Source organism: Microcebus murinus, chromosome 28 (genome assembly GCF_040939455.1).
Source record: "Microcebus murinus isolate Inina chromosome 28, M.murinus_Inina_mat1.0, whole genome shotgun sequence".
Lineage (NCBI taxonomy): Eukaryota > Metazoa > Chordata > Mammalia > Primates > Cheirogaleidae > Microcebus > Microcebus murinus.
Window position 1 is genome coordinate 16,160,936 of NC_134131.1, and position 9,611 is coordinate 16,170,546.

The 9,611-nt window shown below is 48.6% G+C and overlaps 1 pseudogene; it reads right to left on the reverse strand.

The window, feature by feature from the left end:
• Positions 1-1,199: 1,199 nt before the first annotated feature.
• LOC142865506 (uncharacterized) lies at positions 1,200-1,318 on the reverse strand (annotated as a pseudogene).
• Positions 1,319-9,611: the final 8,293 nt, after the last annotated feature.

A 9,611-nucleotide genomic window follows, 5' to 3' on the forward strand; every position in this document is an offset into this window, starting at 1 on the left:
TGACCAGGTTCACCTGTGGGTGGGTCGCGAGCTGGCGGCATTCAGAAGAGCGAGGCCCGCAGTCTGTGCGGAAGACACCCGCACTCGGGTGTGTGTGGCGGCACAATTCACAAGCAGCTCCAGATGTTAAGCCAAGGAGAAGCCAGGGAGTTCCCAACCCCCCAGGTGTCCTCAGCCCACGACTGGCTGCTGTGGGAATGCGAAGCCCGGCTCCTTGTCTCAGAGCGGGGTTCCCAGGAGGATCAGGCTGAAGCTGGGACTTGGCCTCAAAGTGTCCCCTCGCATGGCCACCCCCTTCCCCTTCCTGCTCCTCTACTCCTGGTGCCCCTCCATCCAGGGACCAGACCTTAAAGAGTCACCCGCAAGAGAATCCTGGTCCCAAAAGAGCCTTCTGGGGGACCCGTGCTGAGAGAGGTTGTGGGCATGGCCCGCTGGGGCTCTGCCTGACCCAGGGCTGAGAGATGCAACCTCCCAGCTCTGGGTCCCTGCAGGGGAAGCGTTGGCAAGCACAGGGCCAGTCCTCCAAAGGCCCAGGTGCAGGGAGCCCAGGCCAAGCAGCCACATCCACCGGACCCTCAATCTCAGTTTTCGGATGTTTTTGCCACTCTAAGGACCCGCAGGCCAGCTGGGCCTTCTGGCAGGACAGAGAGCCCCGGAATCCGATGTGGAGAGCTGGGTGTACGTCCCCACGAGGAGGCGGTCCCCACCTCCGCGGCTCTCCCCTTGAGGGGGAAAAGCAGCCGCTGGGCCTCAGAGAAGACACCAGGCTGGGCGCCCACGGCACAGCGGGGGCACGTCCCCCGCAGGCCACTTAGCGATGGCCGCCACCAAAGATTCCTACGTGTAGCTCATAGAACCCCAAAAGCAACGGGACGAGTTCTGGTCACATACTCCCTCAAAATGACATCCTGGCCTTCTTCTGGAACTCCCTCCCCTCTCAGACTCTCAAGGTTTCCTCCAGCGTGTCGGTTCCCACAGAGCAGACCTTTGGTCTGAGACCTGACAGTCCAGAAGCCACGCATGCTGCCGCGTGACGGCGGTGTCGCGGCTTGGGACAAGAGGAGGCCCCACGGTGCGGGCTGGGGCGCCAGGCACCGCGGCGGGCGCTGAGGGTGGGGGTGACCCCCACCCCGGGCCGCCGACTCGCTCCCAGAAAGGGGACAGAACAAGAGGCAAAACAACAACAACAAAAAAGAAGCAGCCTACAGCACCCGGTATTCCCAGGCGGTCTGGCATCCAAGTACTAACCAGGCCAGACTCTGCTTAGCTCCCGAGATCAGACGAGGTCGGGCGCGTTCAGGGTGGTGTGGCCCCAGACGGCGGAGGGCGCCCCTGCCCCGCTCAAGAAGCCGAGCCTCTCTGCGCTTCCCCGCCGCCTCCTCCCGCCCCAGGCCCCGCGCCGGGCCGGTCTGTTGAGTTCACAGGCCAGGTCCTGCGTGCTCTGAGGGACGGGGGTGACAGGCAGGGAGGGGCGGGGCAGGTAGGGAGCGGCGGACCGGGGTGGGGGGCTGTCTCTCTCTATACACACACACACACACACACTCACACTCACACTCACTCACTCACACTCACATAAGATGCGCCTCCACGGCTGGACTCGCCAGGTGGAGACCTTCCAGCCCCCTTCCTCTCCTCGCCTGGCCTCCTTCACCTACCCGCCCCCCACCCCCAGCTCCTGGCCACCGCCGCCGCCACCGCCAATTGCGCACGCGCGGGTCGCCCGCCCTTTGACCCCAGGCAGGGGCCGCCCTCCCCCACAACCCCTTTCAGCTGCGCCCCCAACCCTGTGGGTGGGCTGCCGCCTATTCTCCATGGCCAGGGCTGGGGCAAAGCACATGGGGGAGGGGAGCGAGTGTATGGGACGTCTCTCTCTCTCTCTAGGGATGTGTCCCATGGGTGGGGTGGCGTGGTTTGTGGGGCGTGGTTTGTGGGGCTGCATTGGACCCCTCAGCTTCGTTGAGGTCATTTCACTAATGAGTGCACCGGAAAGAGTTTCTTAATCCATCTGTGAGGGTGGCAACTGAAAGAGAATTTTAAAGCTGACAGAATAGGCGAGGAAAGGCATAGGAGATTTCCACACCCAGTAAGGAAGCCTTTCCCGAAATGGAAGAAAGAAACGAGCAAACAGAGACACCGGTAGCCCGCCAGGATCAGAGTCTGCCCCCGAGAGAAAGTACCCTGACCAGGTTCACCCGTGGGTGGGTGGCGAGCTAGCGGCATTCAGAAGAGCGAGGCCCGCAGTCTGTGCGGAAGACACCTGCACTCGGGTGTGTGTGGCGGCACGATTCACAAGCAGCTCCAGATGTTAAGCCAAGGAGAAGCCAGGGAGTTCCCAACGCCCCAGGTGTCCTCAGCCCACGACTGGCTGCTGGGGGAATGCGAAGCCCGGCTCCTTGTCTCAGAGCGGGACAACCAGGAGGTGTGACATACACCCCGGGGTTCCCAGGAGGATCAGGCTGAAGCTGGGACTTGGCCTGAAAGTGTCCCCTCGCATGGCCACCCCCTTCCCCTTCCTGCTCCTCTACTCCTGGTGCCCCTCCATCCAGGGGCCAGACCTTAAAGAGTCACCCGCAAGAGAATCCTGGTCCCAAAGGAGCCTTCTGGGGGACCCGTGCTGAGAGAGGTTGTGGGCATGGCCCGCTGGGGCTCTGCCCGACCCAGGGCTGAGAGATGCAACCTCCCAGCTCTGGGTCCCTGCAGGGGAAGCGTTGGCAAGCACAGGGCCAGTCCTCCAAAGGCCCAGGTGCAGGGAGCCCAGGCCAAGCAGCCTGTGGAAGAAGCCACCCCGGGAACACGACTGCAGGCCACGGCCCTTCCCACCTCCTCCTCCTCCTCCTCCTGCTCCTCCACCCCCCCCCCCGACCTCCCACCCCCCCCCCCCCCGCGACATGGCGCAGGGCTCAGAGACACCTCAGACACTTGCTACCCAAAGTGCAAAGGGCATCAGTTGCTCCTCCAAACCCCCCCCCTGCCCAGCAGACCACGTTGTCCAGCCAGCCCCCGGGCCTCCTTGGGGTGCCCAGCACAAAAGTGCAGACAACCACCGGACCCTCAATCTCAGTTTTCGGATGTTTTTGCCACTCTAAGGACCCGCAGGCCAGCTGGGCCTTCTGGCAGGACAGAGAGCCCCGGAATCCGACGTGGAGAGCTGGGTGTACGTCCCCACGAGGAGGCGGTCCCCACCTCCGCGGCTCTCCCCTTGCGGGGGGGAAAAGCAGCCACGGGGCCTCAGAGAAGACACCAGGCTGGGCGCCCGCCCCACAGTGGGGGCACGTCCCCCGCAGGCCACTTAGCGACGGCCGCCGGCCGGCGGACGGTTGGGTGGCGCGAGACGCTGCGGCCGCCCTGCTACCGGGTTCCTGGGAGGGCGTCCTGGAACCAGCGTCCACACCAAGCCCTTGGAAGGCCCAGGCGACGGAGGAGCCCCGTCAGGCAGGGGCCGAGGACGGTGACGGCCCGGGCGGGGAGGAGCGTGTCAGGCAGGGGCAGAGGACGGTGACAGGTGACAGGCCGGGCGGGAAGGAGTCAGTCAGGCAGGGGCCGAGGAGGAGACGGGCTGGGTAAGGGTTAGGGTTAGAGTCAGGGCACAAGTCACAATCGCAAAGACCTGGAAGCGACCCGAGTGCCCATCGACCCACGAGTGCGTAAATGAAATGTGGCGCGTGGACACCACGGAGTGCTATTCAGCTAGGAGGAGCAGCGGTGAGAGGGCACCTCTCGTGGTTCTCCTGGCCAGAGCTGGAACCCGTTCCAGTAAGCCAGGTAGCCCAAGAATGGACACACGAGCACCACGTGCTCGCGCTCACCAGCAAATGGGTACGAACCGATGGACACCTAAGTGGACACAGAGGAATCACCTTCATCGGGTGGGTGTCGGGCGGGTGGGGGGAGGGGATGGGCATACACCTCCATTAGGAACGGGGTGGGTGCGCACCGACTGGGGGATGGGCGCACTTGAGGCTCTGACCCGAGGGGGGAGGCTGGGAGAGGGCAACGTACCCGACCTTAACATTGGTACCCCCACAATACGCTGGAACAACATCAGAGGTTAATGAATAAGAACACAGGGGGGAGGGGGGCACGGGCAACACATGTCACCTTAATACTTGGACTCCCATCATCTGCTTGAAAAGAGAGAGAAAAGAAAATGCAATCATAGAGATAAGAGACACTTTTTAAACATAATGAATCCGAAGAGAAAAGTAAAAGGAGGCCTGTGGAGCAGGTCTGGGTGTGACTCCGGATCCCCCAACATCAGGTGCCACCACCAAAGATTCCTACGTGTAGCCCATAGAACCCCAAAAGCAACGGGACGAGTTCTGGTCACATACTCCCTCAAAATGACATCCTGGCCTTCTTCTGGAACTCCCTCCCCTCTCAGACTCTCAAGGTTTCCTCCAGCGTGTCGGTTCCCACAGAGCAGACCTTTGGTCTGAGACCTGACAGTCCAGAAGCCACGCATGCTGCCGCGTGACGGCGGTGTCGCGGCTTGGGACAAGAGGAGGCCCCACGGTGCGGGCTGGGGCACCAGGCACCGCGGCGGGCGCTGAGGGTGGGGGTGACCCCCGCCCCGGGCCGCCGCCTGGCTCCCAGAGAGGGGACAGAACAAGAGGCAAAACAAAAAAAAAAAAAAAAAAGAAGCCTAAGGCACCCGGTATTCCCAGGCGGTCTCCCATCCAAGTACTAACCAGGCCCGACCCTGCTTAGCTTTGTGAACTAAAATCCTCAACCCCTACCGGCTGACTGAATGGACCCCCTCGTGGCCAGAGGAATATTCAAGGGCAAAGTTGCCTGCCAGGAGGAGGGAGGTCAGACAGGCCTTATCATGCCCCCCTCCCTTCTTGGAGATTTCCTTTGTAACCCATTAATAGGCCTGAGGGTATGCAAGACAAACCTGCAGGCCTTCTATTTGCAACAAATGGTGGCTTACCTCTGGTAAACAGTTTATGTTAAAACATTCCACCTCTTTAGACAAAGCATGTGTCTTTAGCCAATTACAATCTAAAGAATCTTTAAACCCACCTATAACCTGTAAGCCCCCCCGCTTCGAGATGGCCCTCCTTTTTGGGCCAAACCAATGTATACCTCCCACACATTGATTGATGGCTTTACCCATAACCCTTGTCTCTAAAATGTATAAAAACCAAACTGTAACCCAGCCACAGCGAGTCCACTTGCCCAAGGCCTCTTGGCAGTGGCTCCGGGTCATGGTCCTCAAATTTGGCTCAGAATAAATCTCTTTAAAATTATTTTACAGAGTTTGGATTTTTTTCCGTTAACAATTTTGGCGTAGTCGGCAGGACCTCAGAGAAGACTCAGGGCCGCCTAAGGAGCAGCGCGGACTCGGCGCCAGGTACCGGCACGGCCCTTTTAGGCCTCCGACTCCGAGCTTCTCCTTTGGCGGGAACTGGTAAGTCCTCCTGAGATCCGGACCTCCCGTTTTTGGTTGATGGTCTTGGTTTATTCTGAGCTGGTTCTTTTCCTAGGAATTGTTGTTTGGGATCCTAATTTAGTTTTGGAGGTGCATTCTAAAGGGCTTTCTCCGTTGCCTTTTTTCCACTTAAGAGTGAGGAAGGGCAAAGAAAATGACTCCTGTTGGGGCACCCCAGTTGGTTTGTGGCATCTCTACTTGCAAGTATTTTTGTAAATGAAAAGATTCAAAGGCATGCCAGGTTTTCTAGAGCTCCAGCTGGTTATAGCTAATTCTTGTGCACAAGGTTTTAAGAAAGGGCAAAATTACATCAAGAAAAATTCAGAGCTGAAATGGTCGACCCCCCACTATTAAAATGTCTCAACCTATCTCTCTTTCTTTCTGGCTACTCTAAAATCTGCTAACTTTTTCTAGTGATGTTAAGATAACTCATTGTTTGTGGTATTTACAATTGAAAGGCTACCTGGAGACCTTGCAGCCAGTTCCAGCTAAAATGCTAACATAGAAAACTCATTTTGCACTGAAAAAAAAAAAATCAAACTACCATAAAAACTGCTTTACCCAAAACTTTGATCCACAGGCCTAATTAAGTTACCTATCAGGTCAACTAAAGTTTGCCAGGTGTACAAGTTCCAGTCTCGTCAGAAGAAATTTAGATCCAGCTTTCTTTTACAGACTGGTGAGTTTGTGTTACCATTTCATGGCTAACATTCTAAGGTAAAATTTATCAGAACTTTTTGTGTATGTATGCTTCTGAGAGAGTGTATATGTTTGGGTATGTTTTATGTCTGTCCATGTATCACATGTTTGTGCTTATAGGTTTCGGACTGTTTTAAAATTAAGGAAGCGCTCATAAATTAAACCCAAATGCTTCATGTGAATTTAGTAACCGTTGGTAAATAAGCTGTGTTGTTATTAATAAATAAGGTGTTATTAGTAAAGTAATAGTAAAAATGCTTTCAAACTGTCAGCATACATTTGTTTTTGCCTGGGTTTTACTGGACATTTTTAAGTTCTTGACGTGTAAAGGTTTGATAAAAATGTAAACTCAGCCAAAGACAAAGTAATGGGTGATTTTTGATAAGTAAAGTAAATTTAATATTTGGTCAAATGATATTAACTGAATCTGGGTTACCAACAAAAATACTTAATGTGTTTAACTTTAAGGTAAAAATGCAAATGTGCCTGAGTCAGCAAATTAGAATAAATAAAACAACAAATAGAGGGAAAAAAAAACAAATTTAATCGTTAAAGGTGTATAAAAAAAAACATTTTGGTTTTGATCTTTTAATCCTAACTGCAGAAATAGTTTACCTCCACTCATTCAATGCCTGTGCACAAGGTGTGTTCAACTCATTTAACAGTACTGTTAGGGATTCAAAGTTGTCCTGAAAGTTGAAAGATCTTAAATTGAAAGCTTTAGTGTTACCTTGGTCTTGTCCATTTTTGTCCTACTCTTTACAATCTAGCTGGTTATGATTACATTGTGTTACTGTAATAATGTTTTTGCCTAGAAAAAAATTTCTAAATTATTAATTTTTATATAGTAATTTATTTTAAGATAAAAAGTGAATGATGGTTAAAATCCATGAGAATCTCAAAGTAATCTTACTCTATAAATGTGCTCAAGTTTATGCACTAAACATTGTTTTGAGACCATTTAGATAGTTTTTTTTAACAGCTTAATCTTGAGCCTCATGTAAAAAGCATGTTACCACTTTGTATCATTGTTTGAGGTGCTAACAAATGATGCTGAAAGTTTTTTTCCTCAGTCTACAGCCAGGAGATCTTATGTTGATGGGATCAAAAAAAAAAAAAAAACTAGCTTAAAATAAAGGCTTCAGAAGCAAAATTTTTTGACCTTGCTTGCCTCTTGTGCCAATTCTTCCCTGAAGCTAGCCATAAAACCTAAAATTATTCTATGTAAAATGGCCATAAAGCAATTATCTGACCTATTTTGTTTGTACTTTGTTTTACTGTAAAACCCCATGCCAGAAAGGGCTTTGTCCTACACCCAGAAGGGAAAATGCACACTCAAGAGGCCAAGCAAAATCTAAATATAAAATGCCTAGCTGGTTCTGCCACTAAGCCTGTTAGAATTAGCTCGTATCCTTTTTGTCCAATCATCTTTCTACACAGCTGTCCATACTTTAAACATAAAAAATGGACAATTTCCCCTGCATCTTTGTGTTCATTCTAAAAACGTCCATGTATAAGTTTTAAGTCCTTCTCTTATTAATCCTATTAATTTTAATGTCAGTAGATTTTCAGCAAGCCTTTAGGAGAACAGTGGCCTTTGCTCCCAAACTTTGGGTGCCAGAGACATTCCCCTATGATGCCAATAGATTTTGTTTGGGGATGTGATATTTTGGAAGGATCTAATTAGCAAATACCTTTAAACAAGATATTCTAAAATGACTACTATGTTTACAAAATTTAGAAGTGATGTTATATTTTGTTTAAAATAACAAGTCTTATTTAAATGCTAATTGTTTCTGATAAGATTTGAGTTTGTATTTTAATCCGTGTTCTGTTATATATATCTAGTTTACAGGGTATAAAAATGGTTAATAAAGTAACTTAAACTTTTAATAGCTAAGATCTAAGTAAGGTGCTAATATAGATGAATTAGGTAAATACAAATGCAATAAATGCAAATAAATCTTAAAGTCATGTTAAGTTAAAAAATAATCATAAAATGTCATTATATGTCCCTTATAAATGGGTCATTTGTAAGGTAAAGTACTAGAACATCAGTTCTTAAATATAAGTTTATACCTTCATAGCTTTATATTTAGGAATATTAATACAATTGGTGACTAACAGTTCAAAGTTAATTTAACTTCCTAAGTTTTTCTAAGAGTTAATATTATGATCAGTACGTGTAATTAAAACTTCTAGATAAAAAAAAGAACAATTCTGTACAAAAATTCTTTTAAATAAAATGTTATACAGCATAAGTATTAGTTTTGTTAAAAGATAATTTTGTTTAGGCATTTATGGAAACAAACTTTCCTCTCAGGACTGCTTTAGCTGTGTCCCACAGGTTTTGATAACTTGTGTTTGATAACTTGTGTTGTCATTTAGTTAAAAAAAAAAAATCTTTTGATTTCCATCTTGATTTCCTCATTTATGAAGTGATCATTTAGTAGAAGGTTGTTTAGTTTCCATGATTTTGTGTAAAAATGAGAGTTCCTGTTAGGGTTGATCTCTACATTTACTCCATTGTGATCTAAAAAAGACACGGTATAATTTCTATTTTTAAAAAAAAAAAATTGTTTGAGATATGCTTTGTGTCCTAGGATATGGTCAATCTTAGAGAATGACCCATGAGCTGATGAGAAGAATGTATATTCAGTGGTTTTGGGGTAGAATGTGCTATAAAATGTCAGTCAGGCCCATTTGTTCTAGAGTTCTGTTTAAGTCCATTATTTTGTTTAATTTATTGGTTTCTTTGAAACTACTTATTCAATATGTAAATAATCATTAAAAATTAAGTGGATATAAAAGTTAAAGGTTATAAAAGGTTTATAAAAGTCTTATAGTCTTATAGGTTAAAATTAGATAGATTTGTTTATAAGATTTTATTAAAATTAACTTTGATCATTAATACACTAATACAATGAAATTTGGTTTTCTCTTTTAAACTAGATTGTCATATGATAGGAATAACAAAAGATTTTTTATTCACCTTTTAATAAACTGCAAAAAAAAAAGACACAGATTCAGTTTCCTTATTAACTTATACTGCAGTCTGTCTATTAGGTCTTTTTTTTTTTTTTTTTTTTGAGACAGAGTCTCGCTTTCTTGCCTAGGCTAGAGTGAGTGCCGTGGCGTCAGCCTAGCTCACAGCAACCTCAAACTCCTGGGCTTAAGCAATCCTACTGCCTCAGCCTCCCGAGTTGCTGGGACTATAGGCATGAGCCACCATGCCCAGCTAATTTTTTATATATATATATTAGTTGGCCAATTAATTTCTTTCTATTTTTATAGTAGAGACGGGGTCTCGCTCAGGCTGGTTTTGAACTCCTGACCTTGAGCAATCCGCCCGCCTCGGCCTCCCAGAGTGCTAGGATTACAAGCGTGAGCCACCGCGCCCGGCCATGTCTATTAGGTCTTATAGTTGTTTGAGACACTGAGTCTCCTTTCTCAAAAAATAGGATTTTGGCACTTAAAAAAA